General features: G+C 54.6%; 1 protein-coding gene across 1 annotated transcript in view; it reads right to left on the bottom strand.

Annotated features, from left to right (window-relative positions):
• Positions 1-18,733, bottom strand: part of COL23A1 (collagen type XXIII alpha 1 chain) — a 313,810-nt gene that overhangs the window by 60,848 nt on the left and 234,229 nt on the right. Inside the window, exon 3 of the mRNA XM_046666242.1 lies at positions 3,536-3,580. The gene's annotated coding sequence lies outside the window, so the exon portion shown is untranslated. The remainder of the gene's footprint in view (positions 1-3,535; positions 3,581-18,733) is intronic.

Here is an 18,733-nt window from a genome sequence, read left to right as displayed (position 1 = left end):
GGGCGTTTTTAGCAAGCTCTCTGGAGATGAGAGTGAGCGGGCTCTGCGTCAGGTCAAATAAAGACAAGTCACGTGCACGCTCTTTTCCAGGGAGCTGCCTGACGGTCAAACAGTGGCAATTCTCTGAGAATGAGCACTTGGGAGCTTCAATTCTCCAGTGGCTGCTACTTTTCACAGGTACTGTGATTGCAAGGCTGATGGTTTTTAAGGGTACTATGGGGCTCGGGAGATGGGCAGGTTAAAATACTACAGATCTCACTGTTTTTTAGCAAGATTCATGTGTTTTTCTTGAATAAACGTTTCTTGGGTTGTTGCAAGTCTTTCATTAATCTCCGTGGTCCTGAAAAGGTAGATTTTTCCTAGTCTTCTTGCTGCTTTTATGGAGGAGTGGATTTTCAGAGGTCCTTACTCCACCATTCCAGAAGTGCTTCTTCCACTGGATTTTCAGAAAGGGTGTCTTGGAGCCAGGGTGGATAGAACACTTAGCACTGAGGCTGCTGGTCTAGGGCTGCAGCTGTGGAGGGCTGGTGGGCGCCTCTGTCTGTCTCTGCAGGTTTGGCACAGGCATCAGCCACGCAGCATGTGAGCACCTCATCCTTGTCTCTTCCCACCTCCTAAGCCTCACCCTGCATTTGCCCACCAGTCTCTCTCTCTCTCCCTCCTCCCTTTCCTCCCCTCTTCCTGTCAGCAAGCAGTGATTGACTGTCTCCTGAGGGCCTGGGGCCCAGCCCCTGCCCTGAGAGGACAGTGCTCTGGTGGAGAAGGACAAGTCTGCAGAGGAGACCGCCACAGCCAGGCGCGGGAAGCGTGGGCACAGAGGGAGGCTGGGGGAGGTGAGGAGAGTGACGAACACCCTTGGGGAAAGGAGGTTCTAGAAGGGGAAAGGATCCTGCCTAAGTTTCCCAGAAAGGACACCAGAGTCCAAGGGCAGTGCTGGGCTTCCCTAGCTGAGAAGTGGGCCGGGGGAGGTGAGAAATCCATTCCATTACAGTGGAGATGCATAAAAACTGCAGGGCCACGGAGGCGTCTTCCAGGCAAAGGCTCCCACTGGGAGTGAGAGAGGACCTCTCTCCAAGGCGGGCGGGTCAGCTCTGCAGCAGGAAGGCATCTCAGCCAGACACTGTCCCACTGGCAAAAAGAGGCTTTCTCCCTGGGGCACAGGAGAAGCTCTGGTTTGTACAAGGGAAGGCATCAGAGCCAGGATGTCCATGGCTGTGAAACTATCTTGAAATAAACACGAGGCCTGGCCAAAGCTAATCAGAGAGGGACATCTGCTCTGTGCCGCTCACAGTTCTCTGACAGGCAGAGAATCAGGACATGGCTGGGAAAGGCCAGCGAAGGGAGGAGGTGCTGCTCACCCTGTGCTGGCAGCTGACCTTAGATAAGGCCCTTCTTCCCTTGCAGCCTCAGTTTCCTTATCTGCAAAATGGAGATAATTACATATTCATATCTTTGCAGGGCTCTGTGAGGATCCCATGAGATGAAGGACCTGAAAAGACCCAGCGCAGTGTCAGGGGTCCTGTAAGTCCTTGTCTTTCTTTGACTTTTAGATTCTTGTAAACTGGTCATAATTCGAATGGGTTTTTGAGTAAGTTGAATAATATTATACTTTGTCCTAAAAAAAAGTCACTATCTATTTCTTATCTCCTTCTAAAAAGGATGTCGGGAGCTTACAATAAAGGGCAGTAAAAGCTTTTACGAGGACAGAAAGGAGAACTGAGTGGTGACATGTGCATTTGGCGGGCTGGTGGTGTGGGGTCGGGTGCTGATGATTACGCACAAAATCCATGGCAATCAAACACAAAACAGCCTTCAGCTCCTAGAAGTCAAAGCCAACTGAGAACCATGAAGGGCGCTTCCTACCACTGAACTCGAGGGTGTTTATCTGGAGGGCCTCTTCATGACGAACCAGAGGAGGCAAGCATGCAGCACAACAGGGGCGAGAAGCCCATGCCCAGAGCCAGGGAGGAGTCTGAGGTTGAGAGAGAACCAGCCCTGCTCTCCCTGGGCCCAACTGGCCTGAGGTCCTGATGGTGGGCCCCTCTGGCATGACCACCATGCCCTCCTTGTGGAGTTGCTTAGGGGCTGAGCATGCGTGCATTCATTCATTCATTCATTCATTCACTGTTCTGTGCATTACGTTCCCGGGGCCTGCTCTGTGTGATAGCCCCAGACAGGGAGGTTAGAGCAGGCTTTTTGGACGAGATGCTTGAGCTAGACTTAAAGGACAAAGAGTAATGAACTTGGGGTAAGAGTCCAGGTAGAGAAGAAGACATCTGTGCAGGGGAGGACGTAAGAGTGCAGGGTTAGAGTGGGAGGGCCCTGGACACCCATGGCGAGGCTGGAGGTGGGGGACATGGTGGGAGGAGTGGTGAGGACAGGGAAGGGGGCATGGTCCAAGACACAACGAGGAGGAGACTCACTGGGACTTGGCGTGGGCACGGTGAAGGGAGGGATGGAGGATGATGCCCAGGTGTCTGCACGGGGGAGCGGGTGGCCAGAGGCGACCTCCCTGCGATGGGGAGCTGGAGGAGAGCAGGTTGGGGGAGGTGCTGGGTTCAGTAGTGCAATGTCCAACCTCTGAGCCCAGAGGAGGCCACCTGGCTGGAGGCAGGGAGGGGGGCGTTGTCAGAATCACGGGGGAGCTGAAGCCACAAGGGTGGGAGAAAGGAGAGAAGGGTCAAGGGCAGATTCATTTAAGAGGCAACTGGGGTCCTACAGAAAAGGCAAAGAAGAAGGGGTCAGAGATGTGGGAGGAAACGCAGGCCAGAGCTGAGCTGGGAATACCGAGGGGAGTGGCCAACAGTGCGGGTCAAGGAAGATAAAGACAGAAAGTGTCTGCTGGCCTGGCCATGAGGAGGCCAGCCGTAACTTTGGCCAAGATGATGTCAGTGGAGTGACAGCAAAAAGAGACTGGAGGGGCTGGGTTGAAGGGGAGGCAAGGTGGAGGAGCTGGGGTCGGGGCAGGTGTGTGGACGCCTCTTAGGGAAGCTTCCCGGAGAGTCGGGGCAGGGGATGTACAGACGGAGCGCATTTGGGTGGAACGAAGATGGCAGGAGGGAGAGTGGCGCCAACTCCAGGTGAGTCTGCAGCCATACGGGAGGGAGCGAATAGTCTCTGGTAGCTCTGCCAAGGGAAGGACAGCCCAACTCTGGGGACACCAGAGAAGTGTCACGTTGTGTTGAGGGACCCATGGTAGAGACTGTGGGAAGGGGGAATCACCATCAATTCCCAGAAAGAGAGGAGGCTGTTTCAGGTGGGAGACTAGGCAGTGACCTTCCAGGCTGACAGTGAGGTTCGGGGGGTGGCCAAGGGCAGAGAGGCGACTGCCACTGGAATTGTGGACGTCAGGAGGCCAAGAAGGGCACTGTGGACCCAGGGACAGCAGTTGGAATTGGAAGGGAGAGGAAGACTGGCCTGGGGAGGAGGGTCCTGCGTTATGGGGTGGTACAGGGACTGGCACCCCCAGCCAGGCCCCAGGTCAAGGGCAGACTTCCAGGCTTAGGTTTAGGAACTGAGAAAACCTGGGACTCACCAGGATCGCCTCTTCTTCCAGGCTTGCCACGCCGTCCAGGGGGGCCTAGACAGGAAACAAGGATAGGCTCGTTGAGAAGGGGAGCCAGTGGGCTTGGGCGCAGCCTGCCTGCTGTCGGCTCCCCACCCAGAACAGCATCCTGGGGGCAGCCTGCTCACCACCCCGCTGGCTAGAGGAGGGGAGAGGCATGGGGAGAAACCCCGTCTCCTGCCCTCCATCGCCCCTGCTCCTCTGCATTCTCCCCTCACTCACTCATTCAGTTACTCCATTATCTGCTCACTTCTTCATTCACGAGTGCTTCCCCAATCAAAAAGATTCACTACCTGGAAACTCTTGAGGCAGAAGAGTTTGCAGCTGAGAAGCTTCAGATTTATGAGAAAAATAAGGCTGAGGGCGGGAGTTATCTTATGAAAGCCCTGACAAAAGCTTTTTAATAGTCACTGAACTAAAACAACGGAGAGAACACACCACACGAAGACACTCTGAGGGCATTTCAAAGGCACATCCTGTCCATCTACCGCCTTCCTTCCTTGCTGGGCCTCCAGCCCCTCCCGTCCGCACTCGAGGGAGCCCTTCCGGGTGTCCCATGCACGGTTTACTGCAGCCAGCGAGCATGCCAACGCACGCTCTTTCAGGGTCTAGTCCTCTGTGCACAGGTTTGGAGCCTTTCTGAATTTACGATGCAGACCTCCTGCCTCTGCCTATGTCAGTCCCCAAGACCGCATGACTGTGATGCTGGAGGAGGGGGCCTGGGCCCAGCGCACAGCTCACATCACCCACCCCCGGAGGGGAGGGCCAGAGCCAGCCAGCACTCCCTGGTCCCACCCTCACGTCCCGGAGCCTCTCCTGGAGCTCCCTGCAAACATCCCTGATGCCCCTCCGTCTTCCGCCCTGCCCCCCTCCCCGCCCCCCCAGGTTCCACACCTTCTTAGTTGAACTGTCCCCGATTCTCCTTTCCCTTTTCTCAGGTGCCAGAGGAAAAGGTCTGCGAAGTGAAGTTGTGTGTCCTGGATTGCGACTGCAGACGGCACCTCCCCCTCCCTCGTGCCCCCGAGGCTCGGCTGGGCCCTGGGGCAGGAGAGCCCCAGGCTGTGACTATTGCAAGGCACTGCTCTTTCCTGTGAAAGTCAATCTCAAAACCCCTCAAAATCCCAAGGACGACCACAGAGGAGAGGCAGAGACTGGCCATGACTCATGTCCAAGGCAGGATGTTTACTGAAAACTTCGTGTGATGTGTGTTTCCCTTTTTCCTTCTTGTGAGGCCCAGCTGTGCGCCCCTGGCCCAGGGACCAGGAGAGGGCAGAAAAGCGGCAGCAGCCCCGGGGGAGCGGTGAGTTTGTTAAGGAGGGGTCCTGGATGGAGAGGACGGAGGGCCTTTGAGAAAAAGAGAGAGAAGAGATTTGCCAGGATGGGGAGGGCCCTCTGCGCGGGGCCAGACCCTGACACCTGTGCAGGCCAGGGGATGAGGCGATGATGAATTTCTGCTCTGTGGACTGGGGTCTCCAGCTGAGGACAGTTAAACGAAATTTTAAAAGGAGAAACACGCTATTTCTTGCATTCCTGAATTTGTTATTAAAATTGTTTTTAATTGTGCTCAAAAACACATAACACAAAATTTACCATAGTAGCCAATTTTTAATTAATTAATTAATTAATTAATTAATCTTTTGGTGAGGAAGATTGGCCCTGAGCTAACATCTGTGCCCATCTTCCTCTATTTTGTATGTTTTCCATAGTGTCTATACCACTTTACATTTCTACCAACAGTGCACAAAGCTTTCAATTTCTCCACACTCTCCCCCACACTTTTTATTTTCTGGTTTTTTTTTATAGTGGTCATCACAATGGGTATGAGGCTATATTTCACCATGATTTGAATTTGCATTTCCTTCATAATTAGAGATGCTGAGCATCTTTTCATATACCTGTTGGCCATTTGTATATCTTCTTTGGAGAAATGTCTATTCAAGTACTTCGTTCAGTTTTTAATTGGATTTTTGTCGTTGTTGTTGAGTTATAGGCGTTCTTTATATATTCTGGATATTAACCCCTTATCAGGTACATGGCTTGCAAACATTTTCCCCCACTCTGTAGGTTGCTTTTTCACTCTGTTGATTGCTTCCTTTACTGCACGGAAGTTAAGTCTGATGTATTCCAGTTTGTCTATTTTTACTTTTGTTGCTTTTTTAACCCTTTGTGTTAATTTTTGTACATGGTGTAAAGCAAGGGTCCAACTTCATTCTTTTGCACATGGATGTCCAGTCTCCCCAGTATCATTGGTTGAAGAGGCTGTCCTTTCCCCATTGTGTAGCCTTGGCGCCTTGTCGAAGATCACTTGACCACGTAAGTGATGCACATCTGAGCTCTGAGAGCAGAAATTCACACCAGTCACACAGCCCTTGATTTTCCCTGAGACCAGACACAGACCTTGAGTTTCATGCTGGCATCGCCTGGGGCTTGTTGACTTGGTAAGGCCGAGATTCTGATTGCATAGCAGACAATAGCTCCTCCGACTGGGGAGGCATTTATAGCCTAGGGAGCGCCTCCAGGTCCACAAGCTCAGCTGAGGCCTGTGACACCCATGCTTCTTGGCCAGTGGTCAACCTGACATCTCCACGTGGGTGTCCCACCAACACCTCAGGCCCTTCATGGCCAAAGCACACGTCCTGATCTCCTCCCCAGCTCCTGTGGGCTGACAGAGCCTGGGAGCACTGGTGTCCAGCCTTTTCTCCCCTCTGGGCAAGTTGGTCTTCAGGGTGAGCAAGGGTGTGGGAACAGGAACCCACTGGCACACACGGCATGACGCTCCCCTGGTGGTAGGAGGAAAAAGGCCCAGCTTTCACTCATGAGGCCAGTGCGCCAGTCCCTGGCGTCTAGGCTTCCACCAGGCCACAGAAACCTGTGATCGGCTCGGCAAGGCGACTTGTCGTGGGCCCCAGGCTGAGGCGTGAGGTAAGGCAGGAGTGGCCCATGTGTGGGAGAGTCAGCCAGGATCTTCCTGGATCTGAAAGCTAAAGCAGCACCACGGGTTTCTGATGGTCACTGCTGGGTATGACTGTGAAACTCTCCATCTGCGTAACTCAAGCCAGACGAGGACACTCGCCTCCGCTGAGGTAGCTGAACTAATGGATTCGTCTGGGTGGTTCTGCTGGGCGGTGCGGTTAGGCAGACGGCCCAGTGAGGAGGGCTGCTAGCCGGGCGGGCAGCTGCCCAGCAGGGTGGGCTGCCCTGCCTCCCAGGGCCTTTGGGGAAGCTCCTAGCAGGCATGGAGTTGGGGGGCGGCCGAGTGTTGCAGAGCGCCCAGGGCCTGTGGGGCTGCAGGCCTGGCAGGCTGGACAGGACTCCCAGCCGAAAGGGCCTAAGTAGAGAAAGAACGAGGCTGCTGCTCACAAGCCCTGTCCAGGGCCAACCCAAACTGGATCCTGGAGGCTTCTGTGTGAACAGCGCACAAACTGACAACTGGGCAACCCTTTTTTCTGAGATTCAACACGTCCCAACCCCAGGTCATCTCCCAATCCCCCTGTGCTGTCCTGCAGGATTCCCTTCTCGCCTAAGCGCAGGCAGCACCGGTACCCACACAGCCAAGCCAGAAACCACCTGGGAGTCGCCCTGCGGCTTCTTCCTGCCTGTCCTGGCCCACCAGACCCCTTCCTCCTCGGCATCAGCAAACGCTCCCCCACGCCCGGTCTCTCCTCTACCATCCACCCTTCTGCCATGCCTGATTTCTCCTGCTCCTAACACAGGGCAGTCCACTGAAGTGTGTGGTCTGCATCCCACGCAGCTGTGTGATCCCAGCTCCCAGCGTGGGGCAGGACCCGGCGTCACTGTTGAGGGAAGGAAGAAGGAGGGAGGGAATGGATGGGCAAGGAAGCCTAAGGTCCTCCACACCATTTCCTGGCATTCTCTTTAAAACGCTGTCAGATTTAACAAGGTCCACGGCTTAGAGGAGACAGAGGACTTACTGTATGGTCCAGCTGTCCCACTTCTGGGTATTCATGCAAAGAACACGAAAACTCACTCGAAAAGGTATATGAACCCCTATGTTCATTGCAGCATTATTCACAATAGCCAAGACTTGGAAACAAGCTAAGTGCCCATCAGTGGATGATTGGATAAAGAACATGGGTATATACACAATGGGATGCTACTCAGCCATATAAAAAGATGAAATCTTGCCATTTGCAACAAGACGGATGGACCTTGAGGGTATTATGCTAAGTGAAATAAGTCAGACAGAAAAAGACAAACACCATATGATTTCACTCGTATGTGGAAGATAAACTAACACACAGACAAAGAGAACAAATTGCTGGTTACCAGAGGGGACGTGGGAGGCGGGAGAGCAAAAGGGGCAAAAGGGCACGTGTGTGCGGTGCCAGATGGCAATTAGACTTCGGGTGGTGAACACGATGCAGTCTACACAGAAATGGAAATATGATGATGTACACCTGAAATTTATATAATGTCATAAATCAATGTTACCTCAATTAAAAAAAATAGACTGTTAAATCTAACAAGATTCATGGCTTAGAAGAGATGCAGGACTACCTGGTGTGAGGGGCACAGGCTGTTCAGATGGGGGGGCGCTTTCTGCCCCCCTTCTCCCCGACGAGGAAGGTCGAGGCCTTGGGGGAGGGCAAGTGGCAGAGCTGAGCTCCTAGCTGACGGCTGGGCTCCCTGTCCGCTGCTTTCGCAAACAGAGAGGCCAGTCCCACGTGAGGCCTGGACGGTAGAACCTGCTGTGGGAGAGGCAGGAAGGACGGCCCGTTGCGAGTTTCTAGACCATCAAATGTGGAGGGCTGGCCAGGGGCAGCAACCTTGGTTCAGCACCTCCTGGGGGCCAGGTCAGCTACTCAGCCAGCGAGCATGAACTCGCGGGTCTCCTGCTGCTCATCCAATGAGCTCCTCCATTCCCCTGACAGACACCTTTGAAGGAGGTGCTGGTGTCCCTTGTACAGAGGAGAACTCTGAAGCTAAGGGAGGTGAAAAGACTTGCCTAAGGCCACGCAGTTTGTGGTTCTTAAGGTGCAAGGACAGTTGTGCCGACTGCTGAACCACCGGGCAGGTAGCCTTGAGGACGGGAGAGGTGGTCCCCCTGGGGCAGGCAGCAGAGCAGACTGGGGCTGCGCCCCCCACCCCCCGCAGGCTGGCTCTGCCCCTGGGCACGTGGGCCAGGCCTGCAGCACATTGCCCCGCCTCCCAGGAATAGCCGGACCAGCTGGCTGCAGCTAAGTGTTTCTCCTAAGAAGCAAAACCAGGCCCAGCGGTTTGCCCCAGACCTTTCTCCTTGCTGGTTTTCTTTCCCTTCCTTTCTTCAGTGGAAGAGTGTCTCCCACTGCCGGCATAGACTCTGACACTCAGGTGGTCCTGGAAGGCACCTGGGAGTCTGTCTTGATCAACCTTCTCACGTTCAGATGGGGCAACAGGCTGCAAGGGAGAGGACAGGTCTTGCCCAAGGATGCTGCTGGAAAAACTCCCAGTTGGAGAGTCTGCGGGTGATGGAGACCAGCTCTGGCCATTCTCCCACCTCTGTGTGGGACCCACACGGCTCTGGGTCAGGGACTGGCAGCTGTGGGGACCCTGGGGTTTCACAGTGGGTGCTGCCTTAGTGGCATCTGTGAAGCTTCCTTCCAGAGGCTGTGGGCAACAGATACCAACAAGGTGTCTGGCGCAGGAGGGGAAAAGACATGACTAATATGGAAGCCGTTTACCCTGAGTGAGTGATTCAACCTCTCTGTGCGTTAGGTTCCCAACCCACAGGGATAAAAGTTCAGGGGTGGTAGCAACTACACCTGCCTTGTGGAACTGCTAAACAGATGAGCTGGCAGCAGACACAGCAACTTGAGGGCACACAAGTGGGGCCTATTTGGGACCTCAAGAGATAACTGGCTGGAGGGGCCTCTGGGCCATCAGAATCTGGGTCCCTGATGTAAGCGGGTTCTTCCGTGCCCACGGGCGGTGAGTCTGAGAGAGCAGCTACACTGCAGCAACTTTTCAGGCAGGGTTTGAGTCCAGATGCTGATCGACCCTTGATTACACCCTGACCTTGAGCCCACAAGGCAAGGCCAGTCTGGGGCTTTCCATGTCCCTAATTGCCACCATGTCTGCCTGTGGACCTGGGGACCAGGATGCAGAGGCTGAGTGGTCTGGGAATGGGAGTTCTCAAAGAAATCCTGAGGTTTCAGGCATAGCACGGCTGGCAAGGGCCCCAGCTTGCTGCTAAATGCTCAGCATGCCTGTGACAGCCATGTGCACACAAGATCACTCCAGGGAGGATGGGCATTTTCTCGAGCACATTTAGAGGCCAGACAGAATGGAACCATTTCTAACTCATAAAAACCTCCTCTCTGGTTGGGCTGGAGAACTCACACCACTGACCAACTACAGGGTGGTGGCCCCAAACCCCAAGGCTCCGTTGGACACCTGGTCTGGCAATGCCCGCCTTATCACTGTCCTCTTACAGGCCTAAAGCCACCCCACCCCAGCCAGGTGAATGGATGAGCAAAATGAAGCATATACATACAACGGAATATTATTCAGCCTTAAAAAAGAAGGACGTTCTGACACATGCTACAGCTTGAATGAACCTTGAGGACATTATACTAAGTAAAATAAGCCAGGCACAAAAGGACACATACTGTAGGATTATACTTATATGAGGTCCCTGGAGTAGTCAGATTCAGAGACAGAAAGTAGCAGGGGGTTTGCCAGGGCCGGCCGGGGGCTGGGAAGTCAATGTTTAATGGGTATAGAGTTTCAGTTTTGCAAGATGAAAAAAGTTCTGGAGATAGATGGTGGTGATGGTTGCATAACAGTGTGAATGTACTCAAAAATGGTTAAAATGGTAATTTTAAGTTATGTGTATTTTACCACAATTAAAAAAACAAACAAAACAAAGAAAAGAAATGCTCCCAGGGTTCTCAGCTACAAAGGCCAGAGTGAGACTGTGGACTTGGGTCGGCCTGACGGAGACCGTGGAGATGCTGTTGGCAGTGCTGCTAACGACCACAGCTGAATGTCTCCTGAGAACCTGGCACTGTGTAGTCACAGGGGACAGTGGCATCCCCAAGGTCACATCGCGTGGAAAGGCAGAACCAGGATTTGAACCCAGGTCTGTGTGCCTCCAGGGCTGTTCCTCTGAGCACCTTGGCCCCTGTGACCAGGGCCAAGCTCTTCTTGTCATCCCAGGATGTGTCCACAGCTTCCTGCGGCCTTCACACCAGGTCCTTCTCATGGGCATTGGAGGCCCCTTTATCTGACCCTCTTCCCAGAACTCTGGGAGGGCGGTGGGGGTCAGGTGGTTCAAACCCCCCAGACCTTCAGTTTGGAGCTCCCTGAGGTTGCCCAGGCCAAAGGGCCATCGTGGGGGGGCACCTTGAAGGGAGAAGGCTGGGAGGTCCCTGGATTTGAGCTACCAAGACCAAATCATTAAAACATCTCCCCAGATCATCTTGGTTTCCAAGCTTCAGACCAACCTCGGAGTTGGGAATTCCCATCCGGGCAGGGGAGCGTTCTCCCTGCTCATTTCCAGCCAGGCCTAACAAAGCCCTCTGTCCCTCGGAGGACGGAGCCAGGTGTGTCCTGTGGACACTTCTGGGTAGCCTGGGGGACACGGTGATCCTGGAGGGGGCACTGATGCCCAAGAGGCCGGCCAACGGTTCAGGCAGCTGAAGGGAGGACTGAGCAACCTCACATGAAGAGTGAAGAGCCCCTCAGAGGGCCCGAGAGACTAGGGCCCTTCCCTCTCATGGCCATGAGAACATCTCAGAGGGCTGAAGAGGCCCTGCCGGCCAGCCGCCTGGATTGGAAGGGCAGGGTGAGGAAGGGCTCCAGAAAGGGGAGGACCGTCTTGGCTCTCAAAGGGTGGAGGCTGAGAGTCAGGTTAACCCGAATACAGAAAGAGCCAGGGCCCAGGCTAAGACAGGCATTGCACACAAGAAAGCTGTGGTGCCTGATGCCGACAGCTGGACGCTGCCCTGTGCAGCTCGGGAGGACACCCAGGCGGGCGGGTGGGCGGGAGAGCTTGGGGTGGCTCTGTGGGGCTGGGGCTCTGCCAGACCCAGATCTGTGCTAGGGCAAACTGGCTTCTCCCAGAGCCTCTCAACTCCTGGGATCCTATTTCCTGTTGGAAAACAGGCTCCAGAGAGGCGCAGAGAAAGCAGCACACCCCAAAGACACCAAATTCCTCAACTCTTCACTCACCTGCAAGCCTTCATTACTGACACGTGGGCCAACGTTCCCGCCAAACGTAACGAAGGCCAGGATTTCCCGCTTTCAGAGAATGGAAAGCTCCACATTATTTATTTGTATATTTTTAACTTAAAAGCCATTCATGTGAGCTTTCATTTTTATGAGAATTCTTCAACCTGCACATTAAAAGCCCCACCCAGCTCCACTCAGAAGGTCCTAGAAAAGGGCAGTTGAGGCTGGCAGCTGGAGGCCCTCGGAGCACGGCCAGCGTGGTGGCGGGCATGGACTGAGAAGTGACACTCAGGGTAGAGCTGGCCGCTCACCATGCCTCACATGCTCCAAGGTGACCTGACCTCATGGACCGGGACCCGGGACGCCCAGCTCCATGGGACAGGAGCATAGAGCTCTCCTGCGGGGAGGGCACGCCAGCCCCCCCAGGGCCTGCGGAGCTTACCTTCCGCATTCGGGGAACACAGGAAGCGGGTGGGCACTAGGGTGACCAAGCATCCCAGTGTGCTCAGGACTGAGGGGTCTCCTGGGACTTTGAGTGCTAACGCGGGGACAGTCCCAGGCAGCCGGGATGGCTGGTCATTGCAGTGGGCAGCCCGTGAGGAAGGAGGTTCTCACTGCCCCTCTCCCACCTGCTCCCCCTCACTCCCCACCCCCTGCCTCATGGCCTTCTGTCTGCTCCTCAGGCCTGCCAGGCCTGGATCCACCTCAGGGCCTTTGAGCCAGCTGTCCCCTCTGCCTGGGGCTCTCCTCTCACATATCTCTGTGTGGCTGACTCTGTCATGTCTCCGGACGACTTCCCCGACCACGGTCTAAAATGCCCTGGCCTCAGGGACTCTGTCACACTTTCCTGTATTATTTTCTTCCAGCCACTTATCTCTATCAAAATTACCTAGTCTACTTTATTTGCTTTTCTAGTGTTTATGGTTCGTCTCTGCTCCCTGAGGCCCGGGCTCCTGTCTGCTGGATTGAGGCTACAGCCTCTGACGGGGCCTGACACACAGGCTGGTGCTGAACGAGTGGTCAGAGCATGAACGAACGCTGCTGTGCTGGGCAGAGGTGCCGAGGGGCTGGGACCTGAGGATGGCTGAGGAAGGGCGCAAGGGCCCTTGCCCGGAGAAGGAAGTGGGCGCTGAGGAGGCACCTGCTGGCTGATGGCTGTGCAGCCAGATTCGTGCCCGTGCTGCCTCACGTAAATCTCAGAGTAGACCCGAGAGGCAGGGACATCGGCATCCCTGTGACAGAGTTGGGGAGGGGCTGCCCAAGGTCAAGTGGCCCCACAGCCTGGGCCCCTCTGCTGCCCACTGACAGGACTCGGGTCTGAGGAAGCCCCCAGGTTTGCAGACCACATGCCTCAGAGGAGCGGAGAGGCTGAGGGGACAGGGTTGGGGGGGCCCAGCATCCGGGCCCACGAGGCGCCCAGAGCCTGTGTGGTTCCCCTGCACTGCAGACTCCAGTGACTCACGTGTGTTTTTCTTGACCCCCAGGGCCAGGGCCAGGTCCAGGACCCGGGCCCCCTCCAGGGAGCTTCAGCGGTCAGGAGCTGGGGCTGATTTTCTCCATGCTTGTCTGCTGGAGGCTGGCTCTCAGGGTGACCCCACGTCTCCCCACTCCCCTTACCCCATGAGGCAGCTATGTCCTCTCCTTCAGCGGCTGGGCCCTGGGGGGGGGGCCTGGAGGTCACATGTGCCCAAAGCTGGGCCCTGCCCTCCCCGCACACTCGGATGGTTGGCGGTGCGCAGGCCGGTGCGCTCACATGCGCCGTCTTTCCTCCTGGCCAGGGAGGTCAGCCACGCTGTGTCCAGCTGCGTTTGGGGCAGTATTATCTTTTAAACAGCTTTACTGAGATATAATTCACATACCATACGATTCACCCAATGATTTTTGGTATATTACATTATATTTAAAAAATTTTAGGGGCCAGCCCTGTGGCCGAGTGGTTAAGTTCGCGCACTCTGCTGCGGCGGCCCAGGGTTTTGCCGGTTCGGATCCTGGGCGTGGACCTAGCGCAGCTGATCAGGCCACGCTGAGGCGGTGTCCCACATGCCACAACTAGAAGGACCCACAACTGAAATATACAACTATGTACTGGGGGGATTTGGGGAGAAAAAAAAATAGAAGATTGGCAACAGTTGTCAGCTCAGGTGCCAGTCAAAAAAATTTTTTCTTAATTACTTTTAAAAATTGTGGTGAAATATAGACACAGCTTACCGTCGTAACCATTTTTAAGAGTACACTTCAGTGGCAGTACACACATTCACACTGTGGTGCAGCCCTCACCACCGTCCACCTCCACGGCTCTTTCCATCTCGCAGAACTGGAAGTGCCCCCAGTCAACAAGTCTTCATGCCCCTCCGCAGCCCCTGGCAGCCACCTTCTCCTTTCTGTCTCTGTGCATCCGACCCCTCCAGGGCCCTCATCTAAGTATGACCGTACAGTACGTGTCCTTTTGTGCCTGGCTTACTTCATGGGGCTCAATGTCCTCAAGGTTCATCCGTGTTGTAGCAGGTGTCAGAATTGCCTTCCTTTTTAAGGCTGAACAACATTCCATCGTCTTTATACAGCACATTTTGTTATCACGTTACTTTTTAAAATGTTGGTAAAATACATATAACTTAAAATTTGCCATTTTACCCACTTTTCAGTGTACAGTTCAGTGGCATTAAGCACATTCAAAATGTGCAACCATCACCATTATCTAGCTCCAAAACTTTTTCATCCGTTCCAAAAAGAAATACTGCACCCATTAAGCAATAATTCCCCATTCCCCTCCTCCCAGCCCCTGGCCACCTCCAATCTGCTTTCTGTCTACCAATTTGTCTATTCTAGATATCTCGATATCCCACATAAGTGGAATCACATAGCATTTGCCCTTTGTGTCTGGCTTATTTCACTCAGCATGAAGTCTTTGAGGTTCACCGCGTTGTAACATTGTTATAGACTCCATGTTTGAGGCCCCTAAAATTTACACATTGAAATCCTAACCCCCAATGTGATGGGAGTGGGAGGTGGGCTAGTGACTCCCATCCACCGGCCACTAATCCATCCACCCATCGGCTAATCCGTGGTTAGTCGGAGGCACTAACCATGACGCAGGCTGCTATCCCGACGGGCTGTGCCACCAGTGGGGCCACTCTGCGACACGCTGTCGTTGCAAGCTCAGGTGTGTTCACGTCCTCCCTCACTGTGCCACTCTTCCTTGTGCCCGGAAACGGGCCTCTCCAAGACCTGCTCGACTGTCCCCTCCTCCCCACAGCAGCCTGGAGTGGAAGGAGGCTGGGCAGGGTGGAGCTTTGCTCCCTGGCCGGCTGCGGGTGGAGGACGTGGGACGGCACGTGGCACTGCTGGAGTGGGGAGGCACTGTGGGCAGGGCCTGGGGTCTGAGGCAGCTGGAAGGAGTGTGGGCAGGCCAGCTGTGTGCAGCCATCAGGGTCCTCTAGACCCGCCTGGTCCCCAGGCTTCTGCCTGTCGTGACTTTGGGGAGTGCCTGAGCTGTCTCCCATCTATTCAGATGCCACAGTCTGGCCAGAGACACCCAGAGGTCTCCAGACACAAGTGGCCCCCTTCTTTCCCTCTGAGGCACTGTGCCGCTCTGGCTGGGCCTGGCCCTCCTCTGGAGGGTGCTCCCTGGGCAGAGGCTGCAGGAGCGCCACCCGAGAGCAGCGGCTCCCCTGTGCAGGCCCTAGGTCCCACATACAGGCTTCCGCAATGGGGAGATGTCAGCGCCAATTCGGCCATTCCCAGAGCTCTGGAGTGGGGTGCCGGAAGCAAGGAAGGGGGCTCCTGCTTGTGGGCTGCGTGTGCCAGGCATTGTGCTAGGGGCTGTACAGCTGTGTGCTCATCTCTTCCACTCAGCACCCTCGCCAGGAAGGTGGCACCTACCCCACCCTGCAGATAAAGTAAAAGAGGCTCACAGAGAAGGGACTTGTCCCAAGTCACACAGCTGGTGTGTGGCAGAGCTGAGATTCAAACCCAGCTGTGTCCAATTGCAAAGCATGCACCCTTTAAAAATAAATCAGTAAATAAATGAGGACCGCCCAGGGCTTCTCCTGTCCATCAGATGCCAGCGTCCGGCTGCAGACCCCTTGGGCATCCCCAGACACAATTAGCTCCTCTTCCACCCAGGTCCTGCACTGCTCTGTCCTCTCACTCAACCCTGCAGTCAGGCTGGTCCTTCTAAACCACACAGCTGATCACGTCACTGCCCTTTAAAGCCATCCAGAGGCTCCCCACTGTCCTTGGGACACAGTCTGAGCTCCGTGGCCAAGGCCCTTCCAGGATGACTCAGACTTCCCTTTCTGGTCTGCTCTGCCCACCCCCTGCTTGTCCTCCATAAGTCATTCCTGGCCCACCTTTTGCCAGAACACCTGGCCGGGAACACACCATGGCCCTGAGCTGTGTTGCTCACGTCTCCAACGTCCTTTCTCCCGTTTTTTGCAAGGAAAACTCCTACTCATCCTTCAAGACCCAGCTAAGACATGAGCCCTCCTCTGGGAGGTCTTCCTGGCTGCCTACTCTTGGGCCAGGAATATTGACTTGCTATGGTACTTAGTGCAATGGGATGGAGCTGTCTGCCCATCTGTCTCTCTGCTGGACTGTGAACCCCACAGAGCAGGGACCATATCTGATTTGCCCTGGTCCTCTGAGAACCTGGTCCAGGCTCAGGCCAAATTCAGCTAACCTGGACGGGCGGACGGTCTCCAGTGGCCAACAGCAAAGAGAGGGTGTCCGTAGTGGCTCATGTCTGGGTCTGATCTTCGCTGGGCACTGGGAAGGAGGGATGTATGTTTCCTCCTTTCTTGGTTAGCACCTGTGCCCACTCTCTCTGCCCCCTGGGGCAGGAAAAGCCCAGGCGAGCTGCCACAGCCTTTCTGGCCGGGGCTTGGAAACCACTGGGGGCGGATCTGGCCCTGGGAAACCACTCTCCAGGGAGAGCCCAGAGCCCCAGATAATCAGCCGCATGTGTGTGGGAGACAGGCCTGCCTTTTTTACCAAGGATTTATGAGAAGGGGGAGTATGCTCATTGACCTCCATTTCAGGAAAGGCCTCTTTCTGGAACACTTGCTGAATATTCCATCACCAGCACAGCACACATACTCGCAGTAAGCCTGCCTGACGTCGTCACAGAGGCATATGTTTCTTGTCTCATGCGCATTTTAGCACTTGCTTTGGGGGCTGCATGTATTTCTGAAGGTCCCTAAACACAGCTCCGAGTGGAGCACTTATAATTTACCCCTCATGAAAGCTGCCACTGCTCTTTCCAAACATACTTGGAAGTGGATTCAAAGTTTATTTAGAGAAAAAAAAATTCTTTTTAATAGACAGAAAGAGTGTTTGTGAATTCTTTCTCCCAGCTCCTCCTCCCTGGGACCTTGGGAACAACTCCTCCAGCTCACAGACACTGACGCCCTTCAAGGAGGCTGTGAACGTGCACACAGGTCGTCTGTCCGCGCAGGCATGTCTCCAGTTCCTCCTCTGTTTATTCACCTGTTATACTGTTTCTGCCTCTGTCCCACCTTCTCTTTCTTTTCCTCCTACTGTCACAGTCTCACTTCATCATTATTCATCATTGACTCCTCTGTAGAAAAACTACTTAATAGTTTTGGGTGAACGTACGACTTCATTTATCTGGACAATCAAATATCCATCTGTACATTTGTTCATGCATTTGTTCATCCATTAAGTTACCAATCTGTTCATTCATCCTTTGGATCACCCATCTATCCTTCTATCCGTCCATCTGTTCATCCATCCAGCGTTAACCCACTCCGTGCCAGGCACTGGGGGTACTCAAATGATTACATCCGGTTCTTGCCCTTGAGGAGCTCACAAGGAGCCGGGAGATGACATGCAAACACCCAATTACAACACAGCATGGGAAATGATCTTAGAGAGATGTGCAGGCACTGTGGGGGCCTGGGGAAGGGGCACGGATGCCCTGGAACAGTTCTGGTACAGAAGGGGAGACGGAGCCATCCACAGACGGAAAACCTGCCCATCCTCACTGTCTCCCAGAACCAGTGGGCCAGCAGCTTGCGGTGAGCAGAGTCAACTGCCACTCCAAGGCCTGACATTCCACCTGTGCCTTGCAGACATTTTCTGTCAGAAACAACTTTCTTGACTGGGCCTGCTCAGATTTGTCACTCTCTTAGACATCCTGACAGCAATCCTGCATCTCCACCCTGCTGGAGAGGAAACCAGGGCTCAGGAGAGGGGAGGGGCAGACACGAAGCGGCAGAGCTTGGGCCCAGCATGGTGGCATAGCGGTTAAGTTCGTGCACTCCGTTTCGGCAGCCTGGGGTCGCGGGTTCAGATCCCGGGTGTGGATCTACAAACCGCTTATCAAGCCATGCTGTGGCAGTGTCCCACATACAAAGTAGAGGAAGATGGGCATGGATGTTAGCTCAGGGACAGTCTTCCTCAAAAAAAAAAAAAGAAGAGGCAGAGCCTACGTATCAGAGTGTGAAGACTGGAAGTCCCTCCATGCAGCCTGCTGCAGCCGTTGTCTGGGGGGTGGTCCTCAGGATGGCACCAGCCACTGGCCCATCTTCTCCCACTCTGAAGGCTTCCACAGTGCTCGGGGTCCAGGCCCGACTGCTCAGGCTCAGGGTTCTCCCTGCACCCTCATGTCCCAGAACTAACTGGACACCGCTGGCAGATGAGTTGTGATCCCTCTCTGGGAAGCCAAGTGTTCAAAGGACCCCAAGAAGCCCTGCTATTTCAGTGCCTCCCTCTCCTCGTCCCGGCCCAGGGGCTGAGAACAAGGGCCTCGCTTGCACAGCAGGGATCACATATGCTAATTCCAGGCCTTGGGCTCCGGATCCTGCAGAGAGAGTGGCCTTGGTCCACACAGAGATCCATGGTCCACAGGACCATGATCCTTCAGACGGTATTCTGGGAGCTGGTTTGACCAACGCTGCCCTGCCTGGTTGAGGATGGAAGGGCGGCCCTTCTGCAGGGCCTCAGAAAGGAAGGAATCATCTTATATTCAAGTCTTCA

This window comes from Equus quagga, chromosome 7 (genome assembly GCF_021613505.1).
Source record: "Equus quagga isolate Etosha38 chromosome 7, UCLA_HA_Equagga_1.0, whole genome shotgun sequence".
In the NCBI taxonomy this organism is placed as follows: domain Eukaryota; kingdom Metazoa; phylum Chordata; class Mammalia; order Perissodactyla; family Equidae; genus Equus; species Equus quagga.
The sequence above is the reverse complement of the archived record's forward strand: the minus strand, read 5'-3'. Positions and strand labels throughout refer to the sequence as shown.